Source organism: Nomascus leucogenys, chromosome 11 (assembly GCF_006542625.1).
Source record: "Nomascus leucogenys isolate Asia chromosome 11, Asia_NLE_v1, whole genome shotgun sequence".
In the NCBI taxonomy this organism is placed as follows: Eukaryota; Metazoa; Chordata; class Mammalia; order Primates; family Hylobatidae; genus Nomascus; species Nomascus leucogenys.
Window position 1 is genome coordinate 80437684 of NC_044391.1, and position 11695 is coordinate 80449378.

Genomic DNA, 11695 nt, shown 5'->3' on the forward strand with positions numbered 1-11695 from the left:
CTGACTAATACATGTGTCATTACTGAGTTGTTAGTTCTTTAGGCTCTGACTGCCATATGACTGTTTTCAGCACATGGGTGTTGAATATTAATCTCACAAGTGGGGGAGAGTGCAGAAGTCCACACTACTTCTGCTGGAAGGCCCATGTGACCTGGCCTCTTGCCTTGTCTCTCCACTGCCTCTGTGCCCCAGCCACAGTGAGCCACTTACATGTTTTCAAATGGGTTGTGTTCCTTTCCCTCCCAGAGGCTTTGTCCACACTGTTCCGTTTGCTTAGAAAGTTTTCTCCAAGGCTCTCTAGAACCTGTTTTTACCTGATTTATACCGGAAAACCATAGTCCCCAGCCCAGAACCATTCTTCCTCATGGAAGCCCTTCCAGATCCTTCAGGGTGTATTGGGTTCTTCTAAGTTGCTGTGATCTTGCAGTTTTCCTTTTTAGCTTACCTCAACTTAATAATGAAGAATCTGTGATAATGTGGTTGTGGGTGTCTTCCTTAGATTGTAAGCTCCTTGAGGGCAGGGACTGCGTCTGTTTTGTTATCAATGATTGTATTGATAGTGCCTAGCAAAAGTAGGCACAAAATAAATATTTTTTTGTATGACATATATAAAGAGTAAATTAGAATAACCCTTTTGGAGGATGAATTGGCAATATGAATAAAAAGACCTAAAAGGGGGATGGTGGTGGGCTGCATGCCTTTTGACTTAGCAATTCCGTTTCTAATAACTTGTCCTAAAGAAACCATCAGACGAATATACATGTAAATATATTTTAAGAAAGTGTCTTCACTGCTAGATTTTATAATAGCCTAAAGTATAATAGAAAGCCACTCTAATTTACAATAATAGGGGATTTGTTAAGTACATCATATTACATACCTAAAGTGAAATATTAAGTAGTCATTAAATGGTTTTGTTAGAGAACATATTGACATGGAATAATGTTGGTGGCATTTTTACACGGAAGATTCATAGTGGTGCCATTTTTATAGAAACAAATATATCTGCATGATATGTACACCAGTGTCTCTGAATAATGAGTTTCTATTGGCTTATTTATATTTTCTGATTTTTTCACAATAACTCTATTGTGTAATGAAGGTTTTAAAAACCCCACAAAGAATATAATTCAGTGCAAGTTTGAGTCCTGCTGTTTTAAAAAAGTGACAGTGTTCAGAAGGGAGGAAAGTAACAGGTAGTGTTTTTCAAAGAACTCCGGGGGTGAAGATGGGAGTTCAACAGTGCCATGAGTTAGAAATCAAATTTGCATTGCCAGGAATAAAATTGCATGTAAAGGGAATTTTCAGGGACAAAATGGAAGAGAATGGCATCAAGGATAAATGAAACAATGCCTTTAGTTTTTAGTCCCAGTATTCACTGGTAGCAAACAACAGCTCCAACTTGTGTGCATGCTGTTCATGGTATCTGGAAGGCCTCAACTCCAGCCTCATATCCTTTGCCCTCTTCCATTTGAGAGTTCCTGAGTGCCCCAGTGGGGATTTGGTTGTAGGCCTTCAGCAGTGATTTGCTGCCAAAAGGTTCGTGGAAGAAAGCTTTGAGTTTTTGTAAGAAATACTAAAAAGCCCTGACATTGTGTAGGCCAGACAGCCAAACTTAGTATAACTTACTAGCATTTATTTCTCTCAAGTATATTATTTAGTGTATATGGTCATGTAGTCCTGTGCACGTGTCTTTTCTTCAGTGGATCTTTATCGGTTCCACGTTTTGGCAGCTGCCTGCTGCGGTAATCTACTGTATTCCCTAAACTGATTTTCCCCTCATAGATTTGGTAGATTTATTATGTAATGAAAATCAGGGGACCTACAGGACATTTCGTTTCAGATTATCATGTACTTGTAGGCATTTGTTATTTTGTCTTTTTGAAGAGGATCACCTTCGGTGTCTGTCTCCCAAGTTTTACCAGGTAGTAGCTTCTGTGTTTCCATTTTCTTATTAGCAAAATAGAAGATCACTAGAGTTCCTTCTATAGCACTCTCATTCTTAATTTATGAGACATAAGGATATGGCTAATATATGTTAGATGTATGTTGGTGGATGACCTAAAACGTCTACAGATGTATCTCTCCATACCTGTGTAGTTGATGGGTTGGGCAAGCTGGGCCCTCCAGGATTGCATTCACATTACTGTGGTAAGTAAATGAAGCACCCTGGAGGGGCAACAGAATGCCCTATGGAATTTCTAAAAGTCAATGAGTTATCCCAAACAGCTGAAAGTGTGGGCCAACTTCTTGCAAGTCTTGCTCCCTTCCCCCAATATTGAGGCTTGTTCAGTTTTCCACGGAAAATCTGATTATTGTGGGGGTTCTATGTCTTACCATGTTCAGATAGTTTTTAACATTTGGAAGCCAACCCTGTCTGCCCTGGGGAAGAGGTAAAGAAAAATTTCACGACAAAAGGGAAACCGCACCTCCAGCCCAGTAGAGTCCAGATTTCACAGGGTAAAGTGGACAAGAGATGGACAGTGGATAGAGTGGGTGGGAGGAGGATGAGAGAGAGACTGGGTTGGAGCTGGAAGCAACAGGGCTCAAGAACTGGGGAGAGAAAAGTGGCTGGAGGTAGTAGGAAGGTGGGCTTGGCAGCAGGTCATCCCAGGATTTTAGAGTCATGCGCATGAGGTGGAGTGAGTGTTAGAGGGAAGGTAAGAGTCCTCTTCCGACTGGGGGGTGGTCCATGGAGGTGGAGGCCAGGCTTAGTGGACGGGAAGGTACAGGGAATGGGCCTGAGGACAATCATATTATCTCTTAAAGTGTTTTCCATGACTTCCATATTTTTTTAGAATTCTGTGAATTTTAATAGAGATTTGTGCTATGACACCACAATTAGGATGCAGAACAAATAGTTCCTTAACGTTTCAAAGGAAAAATATAACTGTCTTTTAAGATAACGTGTGTGTTCTTTTCATGTGGAAATATTTGAGTTACCTTAGAAAGTTCTAGTTTATTTTTCAGCACTTAGATTTTTAAAAGACTTTTCGAGTCTAATGACTACATAAGGTTTTATGATCATGCTACTTAATATGTTTCATAGACAGTTTTTCACCTTTTAACATTACTGAAATTGGGATATGTCTTATCTTTGTTAGCATTTCATGATTCAAACAAGTACAGTAGTGGGGAAAACCAAGCATAATGCTTGTGGCGATGTCATGTTGCTTGCTGAGTAAGATGTGCATGGGCTTCTTGGTCTTCGTGTCTGGCATCATTGACTCTGAGGCTCTTTGCTAGACCTGGCAACTCAGAGATGTGGAAAGCATGGACCACCTTGCTCAAGGGTCTCATGAATGAGTGGGGAAATGGACAGAGGATCAGTGATTCAGTGACTCTGATACAGCGTGATGAGGGCTGTCAGAGCAATGACAAGACTTAATAAGGTTCAGAGAACCTAGGACACCTGCATGATTTGAAGAGGAGGTGATCTTTGAGCTGCATTGTAAAGGGTGAGTAGGATAGCTCATCTAAAGCTGAGAAGGTGCAGGATGGGAGGGAGGAGGAGAAGACGTCCCAGAGCTAATCCTGAGAGAGGCTGCTAGTTAATGGAAATGAAATGAAAGTGGCATGTGGGGAATTTAGTTGTGCAAGGCAGATCACTGAAGTCTGTTTCTTCGATGTTCAGGATTGTGATCGTAATCTTTTGAGCTTCTGGAAGATATTTATGCTGGTGATTCTCAAGGTAGGATTTGAATTTTAGAAAGATGACCCTTTAAGCAGTAGGAAGGGAATGGATTGGGGGTTGAGGGAGACAAATTTGGAGGCAGGAGAATGGTTAATAGGTTGGAGCATTGAAGCTGGAGACATGATGGGACTTGAATTAAGGCAGTGGTAGTGAAGATGGAAAGGAGGGACAGGCGCTTATGGTGCTTGAGAGGTTGAACTGACAGGTGGTCATTTGCTGGATGTGAGGTGGGGGAGAGGCCAGAGTTAAGGACAACTCCCAGATTCCTGCCTAGGGTGGACAGTGGTGCCATTCGGCCATCAAGACCACAGGCGAGAAGGTGCAGGGTTGGGAGGAAAGAGTTTAGTTTTGGCATTGCGGAGCTTGCGGTGCCCGATATTTGTATGAACAGGAACATGGGTTCAAAATGTGAGAGAGGATTGCTCTGGGGTGTGATTTGGGAGCCGTCGGGGAGTCAATGAGGTTGCTCAGAAAGAATGTGGGATGAGATGAGAGGGCCAAGGAGAGAGTCCTGGGTCACGTCCACTCACCCGGTGGGAGCAGGGAGAGATGCAGTCTATGGAAGCTAAAGAGGTTTTAAGAGGGAGTGAGTGGGCCGGGCATGGTGGCTCATGCCTGTAAACCCAGCACTTCGGGAGGCCGAGGCGGGTGGATCACCTGAGGTCAGGAGTTTGAGACCAGCCTGGCCAATATGGTGAAGCCCCATCTCTACTAAAAATACAAAAATTAGCTGGGCGTGCTAGCGAGTGCCTGTCATCCCGGCTACTCGGGAGGCTGAGGCAGGAGAATTGCTTGAACCCAGGAGGCGGAGGTTGCGGTGAGCCAAGATTGTGCCATTGCACTCCAGCCTGGGTGACAAGAGTGAAACTCCATCTCAAAAAAAAAAAAAAAAAAAAAAAAGCAGTGTGTGACAGTGTCAAATGCCAAGAAAGGTAGAGAGGATAGGGGCTGACAGTGTCTGTTTGACTTGTAACTGGGAAGTCATTAGTTTGTTTTTGAGAGGAATTTCAGTGGACTGGGGTGGTGGGGTAGGCAGCAGCCAGGGTATAGTGATTTGGAGTATGAATTCAATGTAGAAATTACAGTAAAAATTGTAGCCTACCCTTGCAAGAAACTAGGCTATAAAAGAAGAGAGTGTAAGAAGGTCTTCAGAGGCTGCTTCTTTGATTGTCGGGTTAATGCTTTATAAAGGCCTCTTTATTAATGTGTTTTTCTACTTGCAGAGTGGAACATTCTGAGACTGCAATTCTTTAATGTTCCTGAAGTGGCACTCTTTGCTTTTTGTTCGTGATTTAACCACTATAAAAATGCCCAGCTACAGCTTGCTGCAAGAACATAAGTTTGGCTTCTTATCATGGAATTCTTTTTGAGGCCATTACCTTTGAGGTTGTTTGATACGTTAAAAAAAAAAAAATCCTCAACAAAACAAAAAGTTGGGAAGTACAAATACTAAAGAGATTTAGCTTGTTTATAGGAAAGTAAAAGATAATGAGAATATGTAACTTTATAAGCTCAGGTTATGCTTAATTGCAAGCAATTAAAAACTTTCCTCTCTTTATTGCCTTTGAAATTTGGGATAAAAAGAAAAAGTGAGAATGCTTGCAGGTTGTGTGTCCTGGGACTGCTTTGAATTGAAGTTGGTGGGTACTAGAACAAATAAATCCCAAACAACTTGTGATTTAGTTTTATAGGCACACATTCATAAATTGGATTTTTCAGTAATTCCAGAAAAGCACACACAGGAGAAGCATTTGCTATGTATTCATTTATTCCTCAGTGTTTTAGTGAGCACCCATATGCTCAAGCCTCTGCTAGATCTGGGGGTGAGGGAGATAAGAGGATTTAAATAATGCCTCTCATACTTTGCAGAAGGGGAGATGTGCTAAGAGAGGTGTGGAGGATGTTCAGAGAAGAGAGGGCCTTCTGATGGGTGATCCAGGGAGGCTTTTCGGAAGAGGTGGCATTTGAGCTGTTTGCCGAGAGACAGACAACTGTTACAACTGTTCATTCTCTTTGACTAGTTTGTTTCATGTTAACACCCTTGACTTCTCTGTGTCTTGACACTGTTTACTTACTTGATTTTCTGATGCTCTGTTATCCGAGATCAACTCCTGTCCTCCGCTCTGTCATGCTTTCTATGATTCCTGTGTATCCTAGGTCCTCTGTTCTTTTTCTTCACTTCTCTCTCAGAGATACCATTTTCTGATTCAGCTCTGAATATTTGCCCACCCAGTTGGCCCCAAACCCAGAGCTTGAGATTCGGTTGTCTCTCAACCTCCACCCTGCATTTCCAACTTGAGGTCTCACTAGCAGCTAACAGTAGCTTGTCTAAATCTGAGCTCTCCCTAACAGCACACAGTCCCCTCCCTCCCTTCCTCCCTTGCCCACCCACTGAGTGCTAGTGCTAGTTGATCATTCTTCTGATTCCCGTGGCTCAGAGTCTCAGAGTAGTTTTTGTTATGTCTCCCTACCAGCCGTGTTTCAATAATCCTTTTATTTCTGTTTTTTCCAATATGTTTAAAAATTTTAGTTCTCCTTATGCCACCTTAGTCCTGCCTGTTAAATGCATTCTTGGATCCCTGCAGTGGTCTTCTAAATATTGATCATCTTTCTTTTCATGCTTGACATCACCCGTGCCCACTGCCTACCACACTTGCAATGTTGCTGGGATACCATGTTCTATGGGTTGAAAAATGGAGTTGTGAGGGAGATAAAACAGACCTGAAATGATAAAGGAGCCCATGTCAACTTCAAGCGACTAAGCCCCTTGGGTTAGTCAGCAGTGCAGAGGTCTGAGGCAATTGGAGGATGCCGAGCCCATGGCCTGTGGAAGTTGGGAACGTAGGCATTTGGAGAAGGCTTTGTCAGGGATTGTAAAGAGGTAGATGACAGGCGCGTGGCAAATGTGAGAGAGGTTGGAAGCCACAGGGTGTGGTGGGAGAGCCATGAGTTGAAGAGTTCAGCTGGGACTAGACTGTGACAGGGCTAGCATGTCAGCGTGAGGGAGCTGGGCTTTATTCTGTGGAAGTGAAGATACAGGGGAGACTGGACAATTGGGGAGGGTGGGATGTATGGAAAATACTGTTGTAAAGAAAATCTGGAGATGCTGTGAAGGGAAGGGAGGTCAATATGGAGACTTTGAAGGAGCCTAAGCTGTGACGTTTTCTTTAATTCATTCAAAACATGGGGGGGGGGGCAGCCAGATTAAGTTTCTAAATCATGACTTTGATCATACTACACTTCTGCTGAAATGCCGTTGGTGATTCCTGCTGGCATGAGAAGTGGTTCTTTCACTGGCATTGGGGGGCTTCATCATCACATGTCAGCCCGCTCTTCCAGCGTTGTCTCCAACTCCTCACCTTCAGGAACCAACCAATGACTTTCACACAAATTAAATTTGCTCACAGTGATCTCTCTTTCCATTTTCTCCACTGCTTAGGACATTCTCCTGGTTGAAATTTCTCCCAGCCTTCAGTGTACTCATAGGCTCTTCATGGCCCTCTCAGCCTGAGTGCTCTCAGTCCCCTTTGAAACTGCTCTAACGCTTACTGCCTGTATTATTCATTTTGATAATCAACAACTGACATAATTTCTTCTGTAGCTGCTTAAGCTGTTAATTAGTACCCATATTGTTTGTATGTTTTTATATTTTTGCTTCTCCGACAGTCTATAACTTCCTTAAGGGTTGGGATTGTGTTTGGCACTTTTGTAGCTTGCTATAGCCATCATATTTTCATCCAATATGAAAATACTAGCCCCAGTGACTGTATTTTGAACATCTTAGTATTTGCTGACCTTCGGTTTTGTTTTAACCTGTCCAAACAATCAGCAAGATTATGGAAGATTCTAAGGGCCCAGGGGGATAACAGATTTGAGGATCCCAGCTTTCCCCAGGGTGGAGGGCATTGAATGGGTAAATTCAGGAAGGACATTTTTTTTTTTTTTGGTTTTCTTATCCCCATCTATAGGTGAGTTTTCTCTAATCACAAAGGAAGTGATGAATATCGTCTTGCCTCAGGTTCAACAGTGGATTCCTAGTTCTACTTACAATGGGGTCCTTTTCCCGAAGGGAATAGCCTAGTTTGATCCTAGTCTCTTGAGATAATTGTCCCTGAAAACCCAGGATACGATGTCAACTCAGTTAAACTTTTTTGATCCTAACTGTCCAGAAATAAGTTAAAAATGGATGTTTATACTTTGCTGTTAAGTAGGTCAAAAAACTGCAGAAGCAATTTAGCCTTATATGGATCAGAGAAATAATTGCGAGCACATAGGTTAACAAGAACTTAAAGGCAGGAAATCTTTGGCTAGGAGTGTAATGTACTTTCTTTTTAGAAAAGACAGTGCATCCTGAGGATTCTGCATTAGTTTTCTTTCCACCTCCAGGGTTGAAAGGCTGGTGGGCAAAGAGCTAGTGGCTTCATGGCGTGTGGGCTGGCTCCAAGCCTTTCCTGGGGGAGCCTGGTGCACCGGTTTCTCTAGTAACGTGAAACCTTATTAATTTGTAAGGGGTGATAATTGGGACTGTAACTCAGCTGAAACTTGCCTATGTGTTATGCAAAGAAAGGGCCAGAAATTAATGATACAAGCCAGAGAGCTGAGAGAATGTTCAAAAGAGCAAACATTTTAAGCTCTCTCAGCTCCTATAGAAACATTTATTTATGTGGAAACAGCTGACCTGCTAATTAGAAAACATCCTTGCCTATTCGTTAAACCAATTATCCTGAGGAATTCTGCTAAGCAACACTTAGTCCAGTTCTAATTATTGTGTGTGCTTGAAAGCAATAAACTGTACTTTTAGAATAAAATGTTATAATGTAGGCATATACATGGTTTACTCAGACATTTCCCATAATTGGAGTGAGATAGTAATGAGGGGTTATGCTTGTTTCTTATAAAAAGAATTTAACCACCTTCTCTTCATAGGGAGATTAGTGAATTATTAGATAATTTTTTTTTAAGAGTTTCGCTTTTGTTGCCCCGGCTGGAGTGCAGTGGCTTAGTTTCGGCTCACTGCAACCTCCGCCTCCCGGGTTCAAGCGATTCTCCTGCCTCAGCCTCCCGAGTAGCTGGTATTATAGGCACCCGCCACCACGCCAAGCTAATTTTTGTATTTTTAATAGAGATGGGGTATCACCATGTTGGCCAGGTTGGTCTCGAACTCCTGACTTCAGGTGATCCGCCCGCCTTGGCCTCCCAAAATGCTGGGATTACAGGCATAAGCCACTGTGCCCAGCCTAGATAATGTTGTGTGTACACCTGAGAAATCCTTGGAAATCATTATTATTAGAAATGAGAGGTTTTTTTAGGTTATCTTTTTGGATTACCTTGCATCTTTACTAAAAAAAGCCTTTTTAGGGAATAAACATCATTATGACTTAAGACACTGATGAAGATTTTTTTTTTCATAAACTGACATCATGTTTAAATTTAAATAAAAATGAGGCGCATCAGTTTTCTTGAAGCCACTTTACTCTGTATCTCCCATTTTATCCTGCAGAGCTTTTCCTAACAAAAACACTGGTTAAGAAATGTAGTAAAAGAACACACAAGGTCTCCTCAGTGTTCTGCAGATAACAGCAACTGTGTCAACAAGCGAGCCAGCCTAAAATGACGAGCCGGTGCTGTCAAGGAGAACTTGGGCCGGCTCTAGGCTGGTGTTCGGATGGGGGCATAGCTTTCACGCTTAGGAGCATGTGCTTCGGACGCCACTGCCTGGCTTTGAAAGCTCCATTCAACCCTATGATCTGGGCATTCTCCCACTGGGTAAGCTTGGACAAGTTACTTGGAGCTGTGTGTGTCAGTTTCCTTCTCTGTAAATGGAGGAAACAATGGCCTCCACCACAAGGAGCTACTGGGAGGGTTAAATGAGTTCCTCCATGCAAAGGTGCTCTTTCATAGTAAGGGTTTCATTTACAGGTCCATTTGCGCACTCATTCATTCAGCCCCTATCTATTGTGCCCTTACTATGTGCCAGGCCCTGCTATGGAGGCTGGTATGAGGGGCCAGCCATCAGAGGAGATCTCTGTCCTATTGGAGCCTATACTTCAGTGGAAAGAGATCATAAATAAGTAAATGAGTCAACAAGTCCAGGTAGTAATAAATGTTGCAAAGACAATATATAAGGGAATAGAGTGATTGGGTTATGAGGAGAGAGGTCAACATTAGCTAGGGTGGGCAGGAGTGGCCTCTGAGAAGGTGACATTTGAGCTGAGACCTGAATGACGAGACCAATGTCAGCTCTCTTTAAAATAAGAAAGTTTTCCTTTGTTTTGGTGGCTCTGTCCATACACTTATTTTAAACTCACTTAACATCAATATAAAAGTATCCTTTGCAGCAGGACACTTTTAGGAGGTCTTGAGCCCCTCTCCCACCAGCACTCGTCTGTGTACAAACAAGTTGTTGCTAGTGGTGTTGGAGCTTGTTTTCCCCAAGCTTCACCTTGGCATTACCCAGATCTGTTCACCCCTGAGCATCTCTTCCTTCCCCCCAGCTGGATACTCACCCAACTTGTTCTGCCTCAGTTTCTGGAGGAGCCTGACTCTATTTTTGCCCCCTTGAAAGAAAGTACAGGACTGGGTTGAGGCAGCTGCTCACACTCACCAGAGGCCTCCATATTTTGTAGGCCGTACTGGCTGCCATCAAGAGCTGGCAGTCCTGAGAAAGCAGAAAGCGGATGGTGAGGTAGAAGGAGCGAGTGATATGGAAGGGCACAAAACAGAAGGTGAAGAGGCCACACACCAGTAGGATGGTCTGGATGGACTTGGCTCGGGCTGTGTTGCCTGTCCTCATGAGGTTCTCCTCTGGCTTGATCAGGCTCCTGACCATCAGTGAATAGCACACCAAAACGACCAAGGAGGGAAAGACAAAGCCAGACAATGTCAGAACTATGCCGCAGGCAAAAAACCGATCAAAATTCTCTTGGTTGGTCATGTCATACCAAATCATCTGGCCATTGATGTAGTCCGTGTGGGAGAAGGCCAGTGTGGGCAGCAGCTGGAAGACCACAAGGGCCCAGGTAGTGCTGGTGCCCAGCCAGTCATGCCTGCGGGTCCGGCAGGGCAGCGAACGCAGTGGGTGGCACACACCTAGGAAGTGGTGCACAGAGATGCAGGTCACAGCAGGATGTTGCCGTAAAGGTTGGTATAGAACAGGAAGTGCACCAGCTTGCAGAGCAGCTCCCCGAAGGGCCACCTTCATCTAGTGAGTAGGTGATGATGAGGAAGGGCAATGTCAGCACATAAAGCAGGTTGGCCACCATCAGGTTCACCAGATAGATGGTGGCACAGCTCCAGCACTTGGTTTGGCACCAGGAGTGCCACAAGACAGTGCCATTTAGTGGCAGCCCTAGGATAAAGATGATACTGTAGGCCAGGGAGAGGTAGACTTGCTTGTACTTCTCTGAGAACTGGCAGAGACCTTGTGCCTGTGATGTGTTCGTGTCCAGCTTCTCCATGTCCCGGGAGGCTCCCTCCAGGAGCAGAGCTCCACAACGGCTCCCGCTTCTGCTTCCCCTGGAAGGAAGCAAAATGGACAGCATAGCATCATGACTTCAGCCTGGCATCAGCCTCTGCCTCAACCCGGCATTCAACTTTGTCTCCCAAAGTCTAGTCAGAGGCCTTGTTTAAAAGAGACCAACCCCAGGAAAGTAGAGTATTCAACAAGGGCCAAATCTTCCAAAGCTGGGCGTCTAGACTTACCAGGTCCAAAGGGTTGACCTCACATTGACTTGTATGCTGTCTACTCTAGGCTGGGTTGTGATAGAAATGGTGGGATGACACTGTCATTTAAACAGGATACTCAGAACCTCCAGCTCCTGCTAGAGGTCTCCTCCTGCTAGAATCCTTTGCATAGAGTCAGGAAATCTCCAAGGGGAGGTATTCTAGCCAGAGAAGCAGGTATATTCCCAGGGGCCGAAACTGCCCACAATTTGGTCCTAACCACACAGACCGTAGTAGAGTAGCAAGTGGCCTTTGGGGATTAGAGAGGATTAGGGAAAG

The 11695-nt window shown here is 43.9% G+C and overlaps 1 pseudogene; it reads right to left on the reverse strand.

Annotated features, from left to right (window-relative positions):
• Window positions 1-10143: 10143 nt before the first annotated feature.
• On the reverse strand, window positions 10144-11235 carry LOC100601900 (annotated as a pseudogene).
• Between the last annotated feature and the right edge of the window lie 460 nt (window positions 11236-11695).